The sequence below is a fragment of the Otolemur garnettii genome, unplaced genomic scaffold (assembly GCF_000181295.1).
Source record: "Otolemur garnettii isolate 467f Iridium unplaced genomic scaffold, OtoGar3 scaffold00108, whole genome shotgun sequence".
In the NCBI taxonomy this organism is placed as follows: Eukaryota; Metazoa; Chordata; class Mammalia; order Primates; family Galagidae; genus Otolemur; species Otolemur garnettii.
The window spans coordinates 2,689,165-2,711,938 of NW_003852503.1; the positions used below are offsets into that span (position 1 = coordinate 2,689,165).

The 22,774-nt window shown below is 43.8% G+C and overlaps 1 long non-coding RNA gene across 2 annotated transcripts in view; it reads left to right on the forward strand.

Moving 5' to 3' along the window:
• The window catches only part of LOC111727477, a 174,728-nt gene that overhangs the window by 134,805 nt on the left and 17,149 nt on the right, over positions 1–22,774 (forward strand). For both annotated transcript variants that reach the window (XR_002775032.1, XR_002775033.1), the window contains exon 4: positions 16,969–18,756. This is a non-coding gene — a long non-coding RNA (uncharacterized LOC111727477). The remainder of the gene's footprint in view (positions 1–16,968; positions 18,757–22,774) is intronic.

Consider the following 22,774-nt stretch of genomic DNA (forward strand, 5'->3'; position numbering starts at 1 on the left):
TGCATATCCTCATCAATAATATGAGCATATATTCTCCATCTCAAATGACTTGGGAGCAGACATATCACTGGGCCTAGCACTCAGGAGGTGTTTAGCAAGTGGAATTTATTCATAGGATGACTTAGATAAGGCAAGATCTCTTAACTTTGTTCATTCAACAAATACCAACCAAATACTTCCATTCATTTATTCCTTCAATTCCACAGATATTTCACGAATACCTACTATATTCCTAGTAGTATTCATAGCACTCACGATGCATGAATGAATTTGCAAAGACAAAAATCCTACTTAAACAGTAGAGTGATGGTGGCAGTGTCCATAGTTCAGTGGGTAGGACACCGGCCACATACATCCAGGCTGGCAGGTTCAAACCCAGCCTGGGCCAGCTCAACAAAAGTGACAACTGCAACAAGAAAATTGCCAGGTGTTGTGGCAGGCACCTGTAGTCCCAGGTCCTTGGGAGGCTGAGGTAAGAGAATCACTTAAGACCAAGAGTTTGAGGTTGCTGTGAGCTGTGACGCTATGGCACTCTACTGAGGGTGACATAGACTCTGTCTCAAAAAAAAAAAAAAAAAACTAGAGTGATGGAAGTTGGGGGCTGTTCTTTGGAGTGGTGAAGGAAAGGTTCATTGAGTAGATAAAATATGAGCAAGGCCTCAGAGGAGGTGAGGGATTTGGCCACCATTCATCAGGAGTCTGGGGAAGGGCCTTGCTGGATGGACAAACACCTAGTCTAAATGATACTTCTTTAAGAAGCACCAAAGAGTTACCATGCCAGGTACAGGAAACACAACAGCAGACTGAACAGTCAGAACAGAGTTCAGATTCTGCCTCTGTCCCTTGCCTGCCTGGTGACCTTTAACAAGCTATTTTAATTTCTCTGACCCTATGCTTATCTCCCTTCGTTTATAAAATGAGGTTTGAGCTTCTTTTTCAAAGGATTATCTGTCTCAAAGGATGAAAGCATTGATTTACCCCAATCATCTCTGAAGCTAGAATTTATAGGTTGCGTTTCAGCAGAAGAGGGGCTGTTGTTCACTTTCTGTCTGGCTACAATTCATTTAGCTGTATACGGCATCCTCTTCCACGGAGCCTGTTCCAATACTACGGTAAGGTTGGTGGGGGCAGCTAGGCAATGGGACTGGCTGAAATAGAAGAATGATTCTGAGATACCAAAATAAGACGTAGCCGCAAGAGAGATAAGCATTCATCTGTTCACACAACAGTTGTCGAGCTTCTGCTGTTTCGGGCACTTATTGGATTGAGAAGAATGTAGAGATGAGTTTCAAATCCTGGGATGACAAACAGTACATTCTGTACCCATATGAACATGTATATGTGTGCATGCGTGCATGGTGGTTTTTCTCTGAGTCATGTGCATACCAAAGGTGACTGCCATTTATAAAACTTGGGAGAGCCTCTGGGAGAATGAGGTTGGAGGTTGGAGAATGTGTTGGAGGTTGAGAAAAGGAGCATGGTGGCTCCTTCAGGGTTAGTCTTCCCCAAACTTTTCTTCTTGTTGCTTCTGGCTGATGTGAATAGCATAGTGGGAAGAATACTAGATTCAGGGTCAGAAGACCTCGTTTCAACAATTGGGAGACCAAGGTGGGCAGATTGCCTGAGCTCATGAGTTCGAGACCAGCCTGAGCTAGAGCGAGACCCCACTCAACAAATAGTTGGGTGTTGTGGCAGGAGCCTATAGTCCCAGCTACTGGAGAGGCTGAGGCAAGAGAATCACTTGAGCCCAAGAGTTAGAGGTTGCTGTGAGCTGTGACACCAGGCCACTCTACTGGGGGTGACAAAGTGAGACTCTGTCTCAAAAAAGTAAAATGAAATAAAATGAGATTTAGCTGTGTGGCTCGGCTTTGTCACTTAACTCCTATGAGCTTTATTTTATTCATTTATATAATGGAAATAAAACCCCTAAATTATCTGCCTCCCAAATGTCAAAGGGCAAATGAGGCAGTGCATCTGAAATCATGCTGAACTATCAGAGTAAACATAAGGTGAGGTGAGGTGGGGGTCATTGCTGAAGAAAGAGTCTATTGGGAGCTGGGGGATGGTCAGTTATCTGTTATAGGGAAGAATGGTTTTGGCATTTCTCCACAGAGGAGACATTTGGTGCTAATTTATGCACATTAGTTAATTCTGTTTTGCTGAGGGCTCAGATGGGACTCCCTGATGGATGTGCTATCCACAACAGAGTCCACAAAACCACTTGGCTCAATGCTGCAATCCTTCCAGGGCTGGAATGGAGAGACACGCTCAGCGGGGAGGCACAGGTTAGGCTGACGATTTCAAAGTCATCTGCTCAGGGAACCCCTGCTGAGGCCTAGAAAATAAGATGAATAGAGAAAACTCTTTTTCCTTAAACACGGTTGGGTTCATTCTCAACCCAGCTCTCCTGCACCTGGGTTTGACATTCCAGGCATGTAGGAATATAGCCACCAAGTGGGAACTGGTGGTGATGGGCCCTGAAACATCTGGGCTGGCTGAGCGGGAGAAGGGGACAGGGGCCTACGTTTCAGTAGGAGAAAAACACTCGGAAGAGTCAAACCTAAAGCAAGTTCTTAGGAAAAGAGAAATATTCCAGAGAAAAGCAGCAAGAGATTTTGTAAAATCATGTGTGTCTGGTTAGAGCATAAACTGAGGATGGGCTGAGAAGTACCCCTGAATCTTAAGAATCAGTGGCTCTGGCTAGGTACCTGTGGCTCAAGCGGTTAAGGTGCCAGCCACATACAACTGAGCTGGCAGGTTCTAATCCAGCCTGGGCCTGCCAAACAACAATGATGGCTGCAATCAAAAAATAGCCAGGCGTTGTGGTGGGCACCTATAGTCCCAGCTACTTGGGAGGTGGAGGCAAGAGAATCACTTAAGCCCAGGAGTTGGGGGTTGCTGTGAGCTGTGATGCTACAGCACTCTACCCAGGGTGATAGCCTGAGGCTCTGTCTCAAAAAAAAAAAAAAAAAAGAAAAAAGAAAGAATCATTAGCTCTTGCTGTGAATGTGATGATGGTAAATTATAGATTCCCTGGCCTCTCTGTTTACGTGTAAGTCACACTCCCCAGGCTGTAAACTATTTCTGAATAGGACAAAGTTGTGTTTTTTCTCTCTCCAGTGCCTATGCCAGGGCCTGGAGTCCCACTGATGGTTGCACAGTGAGGCCGGCTGGGAGCAAGGACGGCTTCCCCTGAGGTTTCCTTCCGTGATTTACCTGGATGTCTCTTAATCCTTAAATATTGGGGGAGGATTTTCATTTAGTTAAAAGATAAAAATATTTCTCTTCTTTGGTAATCTTTCGTGTTAAACATGCCAGGACACAGGCACATCATGATCTCCGTTATAAGGTGGAGCTTCCCACAGGAGCTGTGCATTTTAGGGGCGCCTGGAACAGCTTCCAGAGGCCTCCCGAAATGGCGCCATGTTCCTTAAAGCATATAAATGCAGTTTGAAAACTATCTGGAAATTTTCAGTTCTATTTGAACAGTCATTGAATGGCTTTATCTACAAACTCCCTAACTTCTGTAATGACTGTTAAGATCTATAAAACTCTGTGACTTGCCCTTGCCACCAGAAAGTGTTCTGGGCGGCTAAAACTACATTTCACTCTCTGGATCTTCCTGTTAAAATGCCCAGGTATTAGTATGATTATTTTAAAGTCATGATTTGTTTATTGACAGTGAAATTCTTTGCTTTGCCTGTAATATAAAATGTTACTTTTTTCTGATTTAACTCTGATATTTTTAGTCTTTCTAATAATATAGAAGGCATATGCGATTATTATCTTTACCTTTTAAAGTTGGGTATTGGGTGTTCCTAAATTGAGAATGATTTACTGGCAACTTTTTAATAAATACCATATTTAATATCTTTCATAATATTTTATATTTTAGGCATAATCTTACTAATTTTAATTAATATTAATCAATTTTATCACTAAGCCTGACATAGAACCTCCTGAATTCTTTTCAACTTACCCCAGTCATGCAATTATCATGCAATTATTATAATTTCCTGTGTGTGTGTCATGAAGTGAAAAAGGTAAGACAACACTGCTATAAATTATCCTTGTTGCAATTTTTTACCCTGGGAGATGGGATGTAAGTGGAAAGAATGTTAGTCTTGGTGGAATGGATTCGTTAGAGGAATACAAGCTGTTTCTATTTTCATGTTTAAGGCTCCATTTGCTAAAGTAGTGAAATAAAGCCGGCAACATTAACTTAAAGGTGGTTCACGATGGCGGGCCCTCTGATGGGACCGCGTATGTTTCTGTATCTTTCTCCTCTCCTAGCTGGATCTCCTTTGCTTCTTCCAGAAGAGAAGGGGTGGAAAGAGCTGGTAGGAAAAAAGGTAAATGTCATAACATCCAGCTTGCCATTCTTGGAAATTAAACATGGATTTAACAGATTGCAAGGTGTCATAGTCATACAATTCATTAAAACACATTTAAATGAAAATATAAGTGATAACCTCCTATTTAACAATTAATTGAACAAGTGATGTTATATTGAATTGAAACACTTAAACTTCATTTCCATTGAATACATACACCAAATATAGAAGAGAGAAAAAAAAAAAAAAACGCAGAAGGGATCTGAAAGTAATCTTCAGTGACTCTTGTAGCCTGCTAGAAGTGTGGGCCAGGAGTGCCCCCTTTCTTCTGGAGGGCCAGGAAAGGAGTCCAGTGCAAAGATATTGAACTTGCTGCTTCCCGTGGCCACGTGGGACAGGGAGGGGAAAGCAGGTATGAGCTCAGTCCTCTCAGGAGTAAGACTGCCTTCGTTAACAAATGCAAATATAATATGTACGGTATTTGAGACACACATATTAAAAAATGATTCATTGTTTCTCTGAAGTTCAAATTTAACTGAGCAGTTCTGTTTTAATCTGACAACTATACTTGGGCAGTTGAGGGAGAGGGAGCTGGGAAATCATTAAGAAGCAGAAAAAAGGTGCCACCCAGCTGGTGAGTGAAAATTATAATAGATGCGATGGAGACAGGAACATCATTCCTGTGTCATGTATTTGAGTTGAGATTTTCACAGGATTTCTAAGGGGCAAAGTGCTGGTCAGGGAGGGCTCTAGATGAAGTCAGGGCTTAAAAGCCCAGAAATTACCCACAAAAGGAAGATGATGGGAATTTAGGGAGGGCATTTCAGGCAGAGCAAACAGCATGCCAAAGGCATGGCGGATAAAACAACCCCAACATCCTTCTCCATGAAGCCTTTCTGATCTCACCCAGATGGAATTCACCTTTCTTTTCTCTGTACTGTCATTGCCCTTTGATGGCGTGTAAATCGCACAGCCCTTATACATTTTGCTAGTGGGGCATCTATGACATGGGGACCCATCATGTTGGCAGGTGGTAGGTAGTAGTTGGCTTAGGAATCAGTCTCTGGACTTATCCTACTGTCCTGGTTGAGCAGTGAACCCAGACGCTTCTTGTAGAATATTGACTGAGGACAAACGTATCAATGTCTCAACGATTTTTCAAGCAAAGCAACATTTTGCTATAGTATATGTATATGTACTTAAGCAAACACTGAAAATTGATTTATATACATCAGAGCTCAGGCATCTATTCCCAAGACAGAAGTAACAACATGAAAGTAAACCAACTGGAAAAATAAATAAAATTCCTTCTATGCCCTAAGATTTACCCCCAACCCATACCATTTAAGCGTATGAAGAAAAATTCTCTAATGCACATCTCAGCAGTCCACTGCTTTTGAATATGATCTTTTAGAAGAGAAATGTTTCATATCTTATATGTGGTGCTTTCATTCTTGTGTGTGGACTCCTCAGTTGCTTAAATTCTTCAACTTATCATGTTTTAGAAATAGGTACGTAGGGCCACATTTCTGTCCCCTTTGGGTACAGAAACTGAGAAACTGGGCATATGTGGGAAAACTTTCTGGCTCTCTTCCCCTAAGGGCATAATCGTACCATTAGGAGATATTAAGAAAGTGGCTCCTTCCGGTAGCTTTAAACTGTGAATCCATTTCCTTTCATCTGTTTGTTTGTTTGAAAATGTTGATTTCCAGAGCTTTATCCACTAAGTAGTTGAAAATTTTTTGTGGTTATTGTTGTTTTGTTTCTGGCAGGAGGGGAAAGCTATTTGGGGAATCATACCTTGCTCATTTGCTATCTTAGGAGTTCAAAGTGCTTTGAGCCTTTCAGCGCACGAGGTCCTACCTTGCTCTTGAAGTTAACACAGGTGTTCTTTTTCTCTTTCATTTTCTTGGTACATTTCTAAAATCCTCTGAGGACCTACCTTGGCTTTTCTTTACCCATAGATGGCGCTATGCTCCATATGGCCAATTTGTCTTTTTCTGGCCCGCTAGGAAAGCATGGTCTCTTTTGCCCTTCTTGGCCATAGAGCCCCATTTGGGTGGAATTAATACCATGCTTGCTTTAGGGGCCCACAAGAGGGTTGGTTTCTGCTCTCCTGCGCCACCTGCCATCACCAGCTCCAAATGCAGGCGTCCCAGACTACAGCCCCAGGCTCCCAGCTGGAGCCAGAGCCCAAACCTCAGACCAATCAGATGTTATTTAGGCTGCCAGATGTCTGCCCAGACTTTATCTGTACTACCTCCACTAGCTCATTAGATCAGAATCCCAAATGTCCCTGGATGACTTGCTTCAAGTCACCCAGACCCTACGCTTGGCCAGAAGCGGGGAGGGTGCCAGCTTGGGGGTGGCAGCCAGCTTTCCAAGTGTGTGGGCAGTGGATGTCATCCTCTCTTTAGCAGTGAAAATGGAAACAGATTTCTTACAAAAGGTCAATAGATACATTGCACTCACCCTTAAATGGACTCCCCAACATTGTCCCCAACATGTTCCTTGATTGCTCCACTCCCTTTGTCCCATGTTGCTCGGAATCTGGAAACTTTGTGTCTCCCCCCCAAACTTTCCCACATACTCACAAAAGTTGGTGATTCTCACCAAAAGACTACAAGAAAGGTGAAGTGCTACTTTTGATTAGTGAAATTAAGTATCCCTGTTATTCTTGGTTTTAGGTAGAAGATCCCGTGATGGCTGGGACTTACGCATTTATCCCTTGTACATCACACGTGGCCTGGCACATAGTAGGTGCTTCACAAAAGCTTGTTGAAATGAGTGGACTTCTTGAAAGCTTTTTTTTATCTTCCTATTAAAAGGAAAAATGGTTGGAGCTGAGATTCTGAAAGTTCACTCCTGATTTAAAACTTCCAAATAAAACTGACCAGAGAGAAAAAAAAGATGAGTGACAGCAGCAATTTCTATTACTACTCTGATAAGAATGAGGATGGTGACCAGCCATGGACTCCTAAGGTTAGGAAAAATAGAAATGTCTACATGCAGGAGAAAATTGGGTTAGATATCAGAACTTCCTGAGAGCAAGGATTATGGGAGACCCTTACAAAACACAAGCGGGGGGTTATACTGGAAACTTACATAAAGAGAGAGAGATTCTTCCTTTTAGTTCAATAAACCAGGAAATACTTCTTAAGCTCCTGCCTTGCTCCAGCACTGTATTAGATGATGGAGTTATAAACAGTGGAGTGCCTGGCCACTGAGAAGGAAGAGGCAGTCAGACAATCTCAATCTCATATCCTAATTGCTAAGATAGAGGTGTACCCAGGATGTACCCAGTGGTAAGAAACATGATGACCGGGCACTAATCTAAGCTGGGTAGTCAGGAAGGCTCTCTGGAGGAGGTGATGCTTGTATTGAGACCTACCACTGGATGAGAGATACCTAGATGAATAAATACCATCAGTCTCACATCCCAGGAAAGGTGGACAGCTAGATTCATTGACATACAGACGTCTTCAGATCATGGGAAAGCCTTTCAGTCTTTCTGAGTTGAGCCATTTGGGAAATGCTCTTGTCTCACAGGGCATGTCTTACAATCCGGGTGACTAAAGGGGGTTCTGTTCCATGTTTGATTGTCACCTTGTTGGAATAGTTTCTTATAGACTTAGGAGGGAAATGGTAAAGAAGGGAATCCCATTTTTGTCTGCACCCCAGGGTCATGGTTCCTTAAGTGGCCCCTCTGCTCCAAATTCCATGGTGCTGCAGAACTGGCCCATCCTCGATGCATCAGATCTGACGTATTGGAGGGCTGCCCACAAAGCCATGCTGCCTCACGTCCTGGGCCAGGAGTTCTCCAGGTGTCACAGGAGGCCACACAGAGGAAGGCTAGGGCCCTCCTGTGGCCTCAGGGAAAATAAACCAGCTGCTACCTAGCAATTCTTTCCCAGCAGCTACTCTTTGAATTCTGTCAAATTGTTTCACCCAGCTCCATTGTACAGATGGGAAAACTGAGGCTTTAGGGCATGGAGCCACTTTCTAGGTCCTGAAGGATAGCAGTTGGCTGCTATATATTGATTTAGCTTCTAATTTCTTACTTCCACACTAGGATCATTTTAGGGTGGGAAGCTCAGAGTTATTTTTCACAAAAAGAGGCACTTTGGAAATGGCAGGCAAGTTAGTAATGGACAGTTTCTCCCCTCCTCCTCATGTCCTGCCTCCTGGGCTGCCTCTGAGAGAGGTGGTCCCAGCCTCCTCTGGGGAGGTCATTCAATTCCAGCCATGGCAGCTGGTTTCCCGGATGCCCAGCACCGCCATCAGAGAAAGGAATCCGGGAGCAAACAAAGAGCATAGCCTGGGCTGCAGACCTGAGCCCTCCTCACCCGCTTGCCTGGGCGGTCCCAGTGGGCTGGTGCCAGGCACTGCGTGCTCTCTGTCCCCTCCGCGGCCCCTTGCTTCATCTGCTGGCTTGCAGAGCTCCAGCCACCCTGAATGGGTCTTTGTCTGTGCCCCAGGAGCTGGCTCAGAAGAGCCTGATGGGAATGCGGGACAGAGATGTCTCCTGTGGATCCAGGTTCAGCCTGTTGTGGTGCAGCCTTGTGGGAGGCGGCCTTTATTGTGCCACCACGTCTGGGAGAGAGCGAGACCTGGTGAATGAGAGAAATATTCTGCACCCTCCACAGTGGGACAGGGCAGGGCCACAGGACACCAGCTCCTTGGTTACTTTCTTGGAGCTCTTTCCCACCCTCTTTTTACTACTTTAAGCCCAGAGATGACCATGGTAATATTAGTAACAAGAGCCAGCAATAAATTGCCCGGAATTGTGTTAGGAGTTTCATCTCATTTTAATTAAACCTTCTTAATAACCCTGTGAGAGATGTCATCTTATTCCCATTTTACAGGTGAGAAAACCAAGGTTTGGAGGTGTTAAAGTGAACTCAGATTGGGTAGGTCTCTGTTCCGACCTCCTCTGTCTAGCCTCAAGATGACTCTTGCCAAACATTGAATTTTTAAAGATAACTTGCATGTTGGGACGCCTAAGAAACCCTGTGGAAGAGGCAAAAGCCAGGTTCTAGTGAAATATGGAAAACTTCCTGGCCTTTGAAGTTCCTTTTTTTTTTTTGCATTTTTTGGCCAGGGCTAGGTTTGAACCCACCACTTTCAGCATATGGCGCTGGTACCTTACTCCTTTGAGCCACAGGCACTGCCCCCATTTTTTTTTTTTTTAATGTTTTCACTCCTTCCTTCGTGTGTGTGTTTGAAATCAAGAGTAATATTTTAGTTTGTAAGACAGAAGAAATTATAATGAATAAGGAAATGGTTGGGGCATAATTATATAGAAAAAATTTTGCTAAAGAATCTCATCTCTAGCCTCAAGAAACAAAACGGTTTTAGGACACAAGTAAGTACCATGTAAGGGCTGGTGCCCAGGATGCCTGTCATGTGTCACCACATGCACTGCTCTGGCTGAGTCACAGTGAATCGGGGGATATGGGTTAATTGCAGGTGTCTGACTCTTTGCTGGGGTCACAGAGTGGGCAGGATTCTTGCTTTTCTTTTCTTCTTAGTAGATAGAGGCAGTGGTGAGGACGCCTAGAGCATCTACACTCACCCACCACCCCAGGTTCCTTTATATGTGTGGCCAGTCTGTCCCTCTAGAGGTGTGATTGGTAGGTCTTCTATGGAGCAGTGCTCAATGGCCCTTTTAGGGGACAGGAATTTTAACTGTAACTTTTCACTGTTAGTCAAGCCAACTGGCCAGCTGGGAAGGGCTGAGAGTATTTCTCCCTTTGCACAGAGGCCATACGCAATCTATGGTAAACAAACAAAAATGGCGGGAGATGTGTGGGTTAGAGCATGTAAAGAACTTCCTAGCTGTGCCACGTGGTGAGATACTAGGTAAAATTGGTAGTTGTCCCCCAAGAGTTTGTTTCTTTCATTTTTTCCGTCCTCCTCTTCTTTTTTTAAGAAAAGCAAGCTTCTCATCTCTCCAGGCTATTGTTGGCACAGTCCATGCTCCACTGGAGACAGGGGAGTGACTGCTGGTGATCACAGGTCTCCTGCGGAGGGAGGCCCCTCATGTCTATCTTTTAACACACAGCAAAAAAGACACTCTCTAGAATTGGGATCTTCAGAATGGTATGTCGCGTGGTGTGTTCTGTCTCTCCATGGGAAGAGTTAATGTCCACTCCTCGCTGCTGCTGCCTTCAGCCCCAGAAATGGCAATGCTTCAATGACGGGGGAAGCGACTTACAATGTTTGTGCAGCTCTCTGAGAGTCCAGGATCTTTGTCCAAACGTGTTTCTCCATGAGACTATTGCTATCATCACACAGATTATTATTATAGTTGAATCGTGGTGATATACAACAAATATTCACATCTTGAGCATAAGCGCAGCAGAAAACTGCCCATCCCGATCAAGATAATAGTTTGTAGATGAGTAAGGTCCCGAGATGTAGGGTATAGAGCAAATAAGACCCGGCAGCTCACTTTCCCTTTCAGCCTTTCTAACCTCGATCTGCTGTCATCCTCTGGTGTTTTTCTTGGGACTCAGTTGTTTCTTTTTTACTTTGCTAATCTCATTTCTGCGAGTGGAACTTGCTATTAAAACAAACAGCAGTTAAAGATAGTAGAGTCCAAGAACTTAAGAGGTAATTCAGGGCAGACCCGGGAAAGGACTTGTTGATTGTGACAGGGGAGGAGGACAGACAGGAGAGAAACCCATTTGGACAGGACAAGTGAGGGTTACCCCTGGAGCATGGGCTACTTAGAATGTGACTCCCTGGGCCTCAGTCCCTTATTCATAGGGTGACATGTGAATCACTGGACAATGTAATCTTTGTGAATAAAGCTGTCCGTTTATTTGCTGGACTTTGGTTGAAGGCAATGTAGAATCAGTTGTGACCAGAAGGCGACAGAGCATCACCTAGGGTCTTTGAACAGAAGAGTGACCTGATCAGACCAAGCGAAGAGTCATGTGGAAAATGGATGACAGTGGGTAGAAGTAGGTGTTAAGAACTAAGTGGGAAGATACAGCCCGAGTCCAGGGGAAGAAACGGACGAAAGCTTCACCAAGGAGAACTGCAACAGGAATAAAAGAAAGGGACTAATTCAGGAAATATAATGGAGAAAGAATGGACAGAGCTTGGCAGCCGAGCACATGCAAAGGAGGGGGCTGGTGGAGGGGAGGGAGGAATTGACTCTGACACAGTCACGATCAGATTTCCCCAGAGAGCAATTGGGCATTTGTCCCATGGCCAATGGGAGCAGCTGAACTTTCCACACTTTTCTTGCTGAGAAACAAGCAGTAAACAATGGTGGTCTGTTAGCTGTGCAAACTTTCCCCCATAACCTCCCATTTTGGTTGAGTATGACCCTGATGGAGGGTGAGTCGAGATCAGAAATAGGGGAGTGGACACAGGTTTGAACTTCCCTGAGGGATGAGGCCATTTTATGGGTCCCATTGGCCCTGCTCTGCCCCAACTCTTAGTGGTGATAATATCTCACACTTAGTGGGGCTCTCTGCCCACAGAAGGGAGGATGCTACAAGGAACTGGGAGGGAAACATTTCACAGAATGTGCCCCAGCAATATTCTGCACCATTGGAGTATGGAGTGACCTTTAGTGTTTTGAATAATTCCCGCCCTCACTCTGTCTGTCACCGTTTTCTTCCTCAAAAATCCAAGGCTCTGGTACCAGATTTCCTTGGCTTTAATAATGAAATGGGAAATGACTTTTGATTAAGTTCTGTGTTCACTGCCACCCAAAACAGTAGGCATTTGGCAATGTTGTGACCGTGGCATCTTAGCAGCCTTCAACATTAAAGATTTTGGTACAGGACCATTGGGCTTGTCTCATTTAAGTCTCCCTATGGGCCTCTCCGATTACCTGGCAGAAAATTTGCTGACTCCAGGACAAGAAAAAATATTGCTTTGATAAACAAAGCCCAGCCAACTAAAGCTCTTTCTTTAGAGATCTACCTGGGCCCAGGGGATTTCCTCTTTTTACGACCCAGATTGGTCCTTGGCCAAGAACCCAGGAGAGATGTGCAGCCGTTCAGCCCAGCTATATCCTTAATTAAAGACAAGAAATCTGACTCTTCTTCCAATCCCAGGTAGCACACTGAAGGCTGCTTTTAGCCTAAGATATTCTTTTCCTTCTTGGTATGGAAATGTGAATATTTACTCTTCATTAGCTGGTACAGAAAACGCAGCATCCTTGTAGTTAAGCCAGGCAAATTTCAGTTTGTAAATTTACCTCGAAATCATGGAGATGCAGTTACTTCTGATTGCCAAGTGCCTGGAGGGAGCTGAAAGCTTCTGAGTCGAGTGGTGCTGGGGGGCCTTGACAGAGCCCACTCCTAGGAGAGTTAGCACCAGAGACCCCCCTTGCTCTTCATGCTAGGTTTTTTTAAAATAAGGATATTAGAACCACCTTTGGTTCCTAGAATTTATTTGCCCTTCTGCAAATAAAGAGATTTGGCTCTGATTTCTTGTCTTCTAAGTTAAAAATGGCGGTTTTGAACTTGTGACTCTGTAGTTCCCGTCTTCGTGAGAAAGTTCAGTTCTAAATGACTGCTCTCATCCCTCTGGACACATGTAGGCCATCCTGCCTGTGAGAAGGAGGAAGAGAATGAGTTCAAATTTTTCTTTTCAAGAAACCCAGTTTCGCCAGTCTGAAGCCTGCCCTCAGACTCAAGCACAGACCTGCAAGGCCATTGCCTTAATTAGTTGTGAGTCAGTGCCCGAAGTTTAGACATGGTCCTGTGATGATTTTGTGTTGTGAGAAGGATGCTCTTGCAGAGGCCTCCTAGAAGTGGTCAGTTCTCAGTGATCTGCCTTCAGATTCCATGCTTTATTCATTATTCATGGGTGATTTTTAATTCCAAACTGGTTGTGCCTTTGCTTAACCTGTTGTCATTAAAATATCCCCTCCGTGTCTTCTCTTAAGCTAGGGAATGTTATGCATTCTAAAGTAAACAAAATAGAATATAAACAGAGAGGTAAGTTTATTGAAAAATCTTGGTGTAACAATTCAAAATCTGAAAAAAGAAACATACCCGAACTTTGGAGTAATCCGTTCTAGAATTGGATTATTGCTGCACAAATATTTTAGGATTATGAAAAAACCAAAAATCATCTATATCCTGACTCCATCTGCTTCACAAAGCCAGAATTTATAAGAATGTTGTTTCAGTATTGAACCCTGAACCCAGTGGAAGTCCAGGCATGAGAGAGGGTACTGACACATATAAATTCTTCTGCCAACTTGAGATCCCCTGGGGCTTATGCTAAAAGCCTCTCTAGTTCTTTCTCAAGACAGCCTTCAAGGGAGCCGACCCTGAGCTATCTTGTCCATCGTCTTAAAACAGGGTGAAACGCAATCAAGGAATGTAAAATCAAAGTGAAAACTGGTCGCACCTCATGACCCTGTTCAGGAAAGGGTCCTACGCCCCCTCCACCTTCACAGTGAAACGTGCACTTTTTGGGGGTGGAGGCTGCACCGAGTGGGCCCCTGATCTTTTCAGGGAGGGAATGTAAGCAGATCTCTGAAGAAACCACTGGGCTCAGCAGTTTTAGGGCTTGTTGTAATTGGCCTGGCCTGAAAGAATTCAGCGAGCTGTACCTGTGCCAAGGAAAATGCAAATGCTTCCCTGAAACAGAGGCGTTCAGACTAGAGCAGGGGAGCCGGGCTCATCTGCAAGCCCGGGTTGAAAAGCAAGGGCACAGGAAAGCCAGGAGAGGCCCCAGAGAGGCCGTTTTCTGGCTGAGCCACAGGTGAAGGCCACAGCCACTGTGCTGGCCACACAGGGCAGGGTGAGTGGGTCTATAGGAGGGTCTTGGGTAGGAGGCTTCTTCCTTCCACTCCAAGCCGCCTCATTTCCCTGAGGAGTAAAGCCAGTCTTCCTGCCCAGCCTGGCTCCCTACCAGCTTCCCAGAGCTCCTCTCCTGGGCTCAGCCTCCACCATCTTTGTCTAAACACTGGGACTTCTCAAGCCAGGAAGAAACTTCCTGCCGACCGACTGCTTCTGATTCTTTCACGTTTCTTTTCTGTTAAAAACATAAGAACTAGGAACACTGCCTTGGATATTCTGTTACTTTTCTGCATAGCACCCTATAATCCTTTGTAGGAGTTTACACGTTTGTCCTTCTCCCCTTCCTCACTTGCTCTGTGCTCTCTGTTGGGGTAGCCGTGGTCATCCCAGTTGGATTCCTAGCATTGACTATGGTCTTTAGCCAATAGTAGTTTCTGAGGAAATGATTATTAACTGACTGATAGTAATTGAGATTACTCTGGGAAGTTTTATAGCATGGATTTTTAATTCATACTTCGGTTTCTATTTCTATCAAATATCTGAGTACCTAGGAGGCATTCAGTCAACATTTGATGGATTCAGAGATTTCCAATGACTTAAGTGAGGGTCGGAGAAATGGAAAAACCAAGTCTTATGCTGACTGTGACTTTCCTTCTGTTTCTTTCCACTCAAAAGATCCTTCAGTGCCTTGTGTCCTTTATTTCCTCTTAACATTGATCCTATTCCCTCCCCTCATTTCCTCTTGATACCTTGAGATGACCTTGGAAATGTCCCAGATATCTTGGACCTCCCTGCAGGCTCTCTTTTCACATCTTCTTACCTCTCTATTTTTCTTTCTGCTCTCATATTTATCCTTTCTTTTTTCTTTTCTTTTCTTTTTTTTTTTTTTGAGATGGGGTCTTGCTATGTTGCCCAGGCTGGTCTTGAACTTGCCTCAATAAACCCCCCAGCCTCCCAGGTAGCTGGGATTATAGGCACACACCACTGTGAATTCTTTTTCTTCCTCCACCTAGGCCCTTGGTTGCTTCTGCTCAATCATTTGAACATTCCATTTCTTGTCTGACGTCCTCACCAGCTCTGCACACCTTTTGCAACTCTGTCCCAGCTCATAGCATACAAGCAATTCCAAACGCTCCATGGTATTTCTTCCTTCTTCATTTGCAATCTGGACCCTTTTTCTCTCTCCTGTCCCTAGTCTTAGACTTTTCCAGCCCACATTGTAAGGCTCACACACGGATGCAAAGGATCACAGAATTGGCAACAACTTCCCGTATGCTCTTCAGCACTACCATGTGTCACAAATGTGGTCCCTCAAACTGGAAATGGCATTTTTAAAATTTATTGGAATTCTGACTTTTAAAAATTCTGATGAATTTTGGGTTCTGTCTTTATGCTCTGATACTACACTAAACATCCCGCCTTCTTGACTTTTGTTTCCATATCCTTCTGATGCATTTTGCATGTATTATATTTTGCTTTTTCTTTTAAAAATTTATTATTTTATTTTATTTTCATTTTTATTTAGTTTTCTGATTCATGAGCCCTATCTGAATGGCCTACCATCCATTCAACTTTAAAGGCTGGGTTCAAACAGAGATCAGGTGACCACTCCATCAGGGAAGTTCTGGGAGGAATTTAAATGTTTGATAAGATGACTTCTAAACATCTCTTTTAAAACCTGAGATGCTCCTTACACTGATCATTCAGTAGGAGATTTGCCTTTTTCTTTGTGTTTTCTGCTATACGAAAGAGCATTTGTTCCACCAAGAAGTCTTGGAATTACCTAAGATACTAAAATAAATAATCCTGTTTGAAGGGAAGGAGAGAATAAGGCTTTGGACTTATCTGATCACCTAACATGTCAGGCTGTGTGATCCCTCACGAGGATTTACATGCTCCGTGCGAGAATCTCATGTGCTTCTTTCATCTAGTTCCTCCTTGTGGACCCCACGTTGTTCATAGGCTCAAATACTCTAAGAGCAAGCAGGGTCCCCAGAGGTTATTTCAGTGCAGTCAGCCTCTGTGCATGGGCCCTTCCCTTGACCAAAGAGCATTCAGTGACAGAGCCCTCAGAGTCTTCTCCAGACAGGAAGTGACCTTCCCACGTTTGGACTAAACCAGCAGAATATTTTTTTGATGAACCAAAAATCCTTCTCTTTGAAGTTTCTCCTGATGGGTTCCATTCTATTCCCTGAAGCTGAGCAGAGCAAATTCCAGCCCTGTTGTACCTGAGAGTCCTTGGATGTGTGAATACAGCAATTCCAGAGCTGTACCTTCATCTGCTAAATAGTCCTGGTTTTCCAAACTCCCCAGGACATGGCTTCGAGTCTCTTCTCTATTTTGGCTGCTCTATTTTCAGGGTATTCCACTGAGCCTGGTGTGGGCCCAGAATGGCAGGCCCTGACCAGTCCAAAAGGGGAACAAGACCAGACCCTTCTTCCCTCCCATTCACCTTCCTGTTTCTCAACCCATCACTCAGGATCCCTCATGTGCTCCTGGCCCCTGTTACTTCCTTTATGAGAAATGTTTCTAGATTTTGATTCCATCTTTCACAGTGGTCCTCACCGTTAGGTCTATTCACATGAAAGGCAATCCTTTTATTTTTGCAGCTTTCCTTGAATTCTCTAAAGCCTTGTGACTGTTTTTTACTTGTCGAGCTGATAACAAAATTGAAGTATCTTCAATGCAGTTTAGCTTTTTCATATCTGGCCTAAGGCCCAACATAGGTCTGAGAAATATTTATTGAATTCATGATCAGTAACAATATCAACAATTAGCTTCATCATCATCAAAGTTAAGCTCCTTTTGCTTAAACTGATTGGTTTTTTTCTTTTGTTTTGTTTTTATTTCTGCAGTGTCTGTGTTGCCTTTAAGGAAAAGGCTCACGAAAAAGCTGCCAGAGAATCCGAGGCTCACACAACCAAGTGACGTTTCCAAATGTACAAGCAAAATCCATGGAACTGAGGATTCCTGACCTCCTATGGCCCTGTGTGTTCAGACTCTGCTCTGTCTGTGGAGGAGAGGAAAGTGATGCTCACCGACCATCCTCAGTGCAGGGCAACGAGCCACGTCATTGGGGAGGATTGACTGGCTCCCCTGCCATAAAGAGGGCATGCTGAGGACGACAGACTGGAGTCCCAGACCAGGCCTGCAGGAGAGAATTCATTGCTATGTCGAATATGGAGCAAGCAACCAAGAGGCCTGGTGGGAAGCTTCTCAGTGACCAGCACAGTTAGTGGAACCCAAGTAAGAAAACTTTGCAGAATAATAGTCTGCTGGCACCAAAGGGTTTGTGACACATTACCTCATTTTGACATCGTATCAGTTTTAAGATCCTGATTGTGAAATTAAGTGAACTCCATTTTCTGGATGTTGAAACTGAGGGGAGAGTTGTTAGCTGAGATAGAATAAGTGGCCCAGATAGGAATCAAGTCTACCGTTGTGTAAGCCTAGAGCTCGTTTGGCCACGACACGTTGTCAAGTGTCTTCAAGCAATCCTGGCAAGGGAGCTCTGGTGGGGGTCAGGGTGCAGTCCGTAGAAACACGGTATATTAGTATCTGCAAACTGATTCTCATACCGGTTCCCACTGAGCTCTATTTAGTTCTACTACCCTTCTGAAATTGGTGGCAGCTCTGTAGTGAACCAAAGCCACAAGTTCACAGACTGAACTTGGAGTTGAAATCATCAAACTCCATTCATTTCAGACCACAGCTCCTTCAGGGGCTCTTTCTCGACAGGTAACGCAGAGGCTACAGGAATAAAGACCAGACACAACAGTGATAACTTACAGCAGAAGAAGCTGTGGGCTACTTAGATGGTGGGGATGATACCACCTGCCAGGTGGGTTAGAATGCTGAGATCCTCTTTCTCTGAAAAACACATCATCTGGACAGATGGACCTTGAATCTTTACTCAGACAGTGGACACCACGCCTGTCTCTCCTGAGCAGCCCCACGTGAATGTCCGCCTGTGTGATACACTCGTGCCAGTCAGGGCATGAAGCAGAGGCGAATGGTTTCCAGTCACCACCTCCCATTCCGAGCAGAAGCTGCACAAGCTTGTTACTTATACCACACTCACCTGGACTCAGAGACCTCGGGCACCCAGCGTGCTGTCTCCCCGAGCTATTCCCCTGATGAGTTATAGAGGACCTCAACACTACAGCGCACACAGAGGCTGGACTCGGACCCCACACCCCGGGGTGGGAGCACCCCACCCCGGCAGGATGTGCGCTCTTCTCCCGCCCTCCTCTGGCCGAGGCACCGTCCCAGCTGGGCACTGCCTTGCCATGCCTCGCATCTTCCACAAGGGGGAGCCCCCGGAGGGCAGCTGGGGCTGCGGAATTTTGGAAGCACAGAAGTTTTCTGCTCCTGTCCTGTAACTGATTTTCACTCACCCAACTGTGAGATTTCTTTGTTGCAATGTTGGGGTCTGAGACAACACTTGTGGAGGCTGCAGACGAGAACCATGGATCATATCTTTTATTGTTGTTATTTACCTGGCATTATAAATTAAGGAGGCAAAGTAACAAAGAGCTTGAAGACATGCACAGCTCACAGGCCCTGGGTGGAGGCTGGTGGCAGCAGACAGAGCCAAGACAGCGGAGGGCCAACCAGGAGGTGCCTGTGGCTGCAGGACACAGGTCAGTACTGCAAGAGGACTACAGAGGGGGTCACAGAGCCTTGGGGTGGCAGGAGCGGTGGAGCAGACCCAGAAGGTGGTCAGCAGAGATTACAGGGGGGAGGCAGTGTTGAAAGAGTTCGGAGATCAGGGGAGAAAGGAGGGAGGAGCCTGGGGAATGAAAAAGAAAAAAAAAATGGTTGCAGGGTGTGATGTAAAAGGCTGACCATGGAGCAGAGGAGTGCAGGGTGGGGAGGGTTTGGGAACTGAATCAGAGACTTGAGTTGGTTTGAAGTGGGTTCCAACTCCGCTGCCCCAGAAACTTCCCAAAACATGAGAGGATAGGAGATTGACAGGGAAGGCTCCCTTGCACAAGAAAACTCCAAGTGAGTAGGTGTGCCTGAAAGTGCCTCTGATTATTCTGGTCGTGTGTCATAGAGTCACACCTACTCCGGCCTTTGACCTAGACTGGAAGGAATTTCGGTCTGAGGGTGTTTTCAGGTTTCTCCCCTGGACGAGGGTGGCACACTTCCCCTTCCCCTTTCTTCTTGGGATCGTCCACTGTTGCTCTCCGTGACCGACTAGGAGTCAGAAATTGTTCTGTCTAGTCCAGGCTTTGCTTCTTTGTGAGATTAGCTTAACCAAGGAAATATCTGAGTTTCCTTTTTCCTTTGTCTATAAAAGGGAGATAATAATATATTACTGATGAGCCTTACAGGGTTTTTCTGAAAATCGAGTAAGTAAGATAATGTGAATAAATGCTCTTAATAGATTATAATTGCCAGCTAAATAAAAGATGGCATTAATAATAATTAATCAGTTAATATACCCTTACTACTCTCAGCAGGGGGGTTGCCTACTGTGCTTTGACGGAATACATATACATATATATATACACACACGCACACATACACTCATATATAATAAAAGTACGACAATATAAAATATGTGTTGTATATAATATATGTATTAATTTTACTCCAGTATTTCTGGGGAAAGTTTAAATACATGACTCCCTATTGCCATAGCACTTTACAGAGCAAACTTGTTGGGAGATAGATGGGAAACTTCGTGATTTTTCCCTTTTATTCACCATCAAATGTTCTTTTTAATGACCTTTTTCGAGTTCTCAAACTCGGAATTGATCGTAATTGATGGTGTCTGCTTGGCTACCTGAGTGAGTGATTTGTCTGTGTCCTGGACACTGCAGCCGGGGTTAATGCCCCACTGTGTCGCAGGCCCATGATCATACTGACTGTGCTTGGAAGGAGCAATCAAGAGACTGTGTTGACCAGCCCTTCGCTATGTATTCCCTGCCTGAGTTATTTTTTCCAGGTCATTTTCTTGTTTAATTCATTGAAATGTCTTGGATGGAAAATTGGGTTCTGTGTGCTGGGTCTGGCTGGTTGAGTCTAGCTATGAAGACTGAAGTTGGCTTTGATACCTGTAGACACATTCACACCCTCCACCCCTCAGGTCCCTGTAATGAATATCAGGTTCTTGGTAATGAACCTCAATATCTTGCCTCTTCTTGCCCCTTCTGCATGGTGAATGCATGGAGACCTGGGGCAAATCCTTGACTTCTCTCCATCATCTGTTACACGAAGCTGTTACTCCCCTTCCTGTCTGCACCCAAGTGTAGCTGTGAGGGGCACGAGAGATCAAACCTTCACAGCAACAGCTTGGGTCTCTGAAAGTGCTGTGTAATTCCAAGCTACCACCATTGTTATTATGCTGCCTGTTTCTTCCTAGTGATTTATCCATATTTCACAATTTAAATTATTTTAAAAGCCATCTTTCTCCTGTTGCTAATATAGTCTCCTGCTTTTTTTCATGTCTACCAATCAACTGACAAATCAGATATTTATAGAGGTGCCAAGTTTAAGTCATACACCTACTTATCTTTAGAAAGCATCCTATTGAAATCCCATGTCTAGAGGTACAATGGGTACACAGACTATATTTTCCTAAAACTATGTATATATATGTATGCAGGCATGCATATATGTGTGTCCCTTCTATTAACAATATTCCCTTTTCAATACAAAACCTATGCAAATATACATACATATCTGAGCAAAAACATACACCAGCATTCACACAGCATACTCACTTAGCAGATTTGATGGGAAGAGAAACAAACCCCTCACTCTATATCAGCATTTCATCTGTTTTAGAGTCCAGAAGTGACCACAATGCACAATTCATCTGGTTAAAGAAAATCATGGATCAATTTCTGCCCTGTTCCCAGTAATGAATATCAATATCTTGCCTCTTCTAGACAGACTGTCAGCAGCTTCAAGTATTTTTAAATGAGTTTTTTAAAATACATTTGCAAAGTCAATTATTTTGAATCTCATCTGAAGCAATTAAAAAACATCCTGACATTTAAGGTGATATTTTTTCCCAAGTAAAATAATTATAAATAATACTAATTATGAACAAATCATTCAGTTACTCTCAGTCTGGTTCAACCTTTAGGTTAATAAACCAATCCATTAAAATTCATCTTGCTCAAAGGACCAATTTGTTAAAAAATGTAGCGACCTTTCACCACAAGTATGATTGATATTTTCTTTAACAATAATCAAAACTGTCTTTCCCAGAAGAGAGTGTGGTCAAGTGGTACATATAGAGAACTAGGGTTCCTTTATGCTTCTTTCGGTAACACTTCTTGATAGGTCTAAAATGATGGTAATGATGAAGATGGCCATGATAACAAAAATTAAAACTCTAATTTTAAAAAGTATTTTAAAGAGATATGTAAAAGTCTTAGGTCAATTTTTCACAAAACTCAACAATATCATTCTTTGATCCAAAGGAAGTGTAGATATTCTTCTCTGCCTCTGGTGTTTCATTCTTACCAAAGCATAGGGCAGGGATTTGCAAATATGGTCCATGGGTCAAACTATTCTGCCACCTGTTTTTATAAATAAAGTTTTATTGGAACAAGGCCCATCCATCCATTTCTATATTATCTATGGCTGCTTGTCTACCACAAAAGCATAGTTGAGTAGTTACAACAGAGACCATATGGCCTACAAACCCTAAAATACTTATTATCAGGCCCTTGTAAAAAATTTTTCACTAGCCCTTGATGTAGGAAAATGAAAAAAAAATTAGTCATCTTTGAATTGGCAGTAGCAACTAACATTTGGGCAGCACTTTAGAATTTATAAAGTCTGACTGTGCTAGGTTGCAATAGGTATTATTATCCTCATCGTCACTCAACTGGTGAAAGAATTGCAAACTCTTTCACAGCCATTGAGCCATGAGGCAGTGTAAGAAGGACTTGACCTGTAATGAAGGAAGAATACTGCCCCAATGGCAGCCTGTAAAGAGGTGATGAAGGAGATGGCTCTCAACCTGCAGTCACCTGTCTCTGTCATCCACCCAGATGTGGCATGGTAGAAAAACAGCAGAGGAAGCAAAACTCTAGACATTCTGTTCCCTCTTTATCTGACCTTGGCCTGGGTAATTTTAGCCTTGTCTGCTTCTATATCCCCATTCTCATAACCAGTTATACTAATAAACAGAAAGGAAAGCAAAGTGCTCTGTAGCCAAACAAAACAAACAAACCAAAAAAACCCCTAACCTTTGCTGCATCAACTCTCACCTATCCATACTGAAGGAACATACCCACCCTAAAATTGGTGCTGTGGCATAGATATTCTGAAACAAAGATACAGAAAACCCTTTGGTTTTGGAATATCCTATCTTTTAAGAAATTTCCTTATTGAAGCACCTTTCAACCTTGTTGAAGTTCCTTTCTTTATTATATTTCTTTTTTATTCAAGTTAATATCAAAATTATATATTTCTTCTTGAGCTTGTGATATCTATTAGCAAAGTAGGGCATGTGGTGCTAGATATTAGGATAAAGGATGCATGGACGAAGACCTTGCCTTAGAAATCTGTAGTTAAGGCTTGGCGCCTATAGCTCAATCGGCTAAGGCGCCAGCCACGTACACCTAAGGTGGCGGGTTCGAATCCCCAGCCCGGACCCGCCAAACAACAATGACGGCTGCAACCAAAAAATAG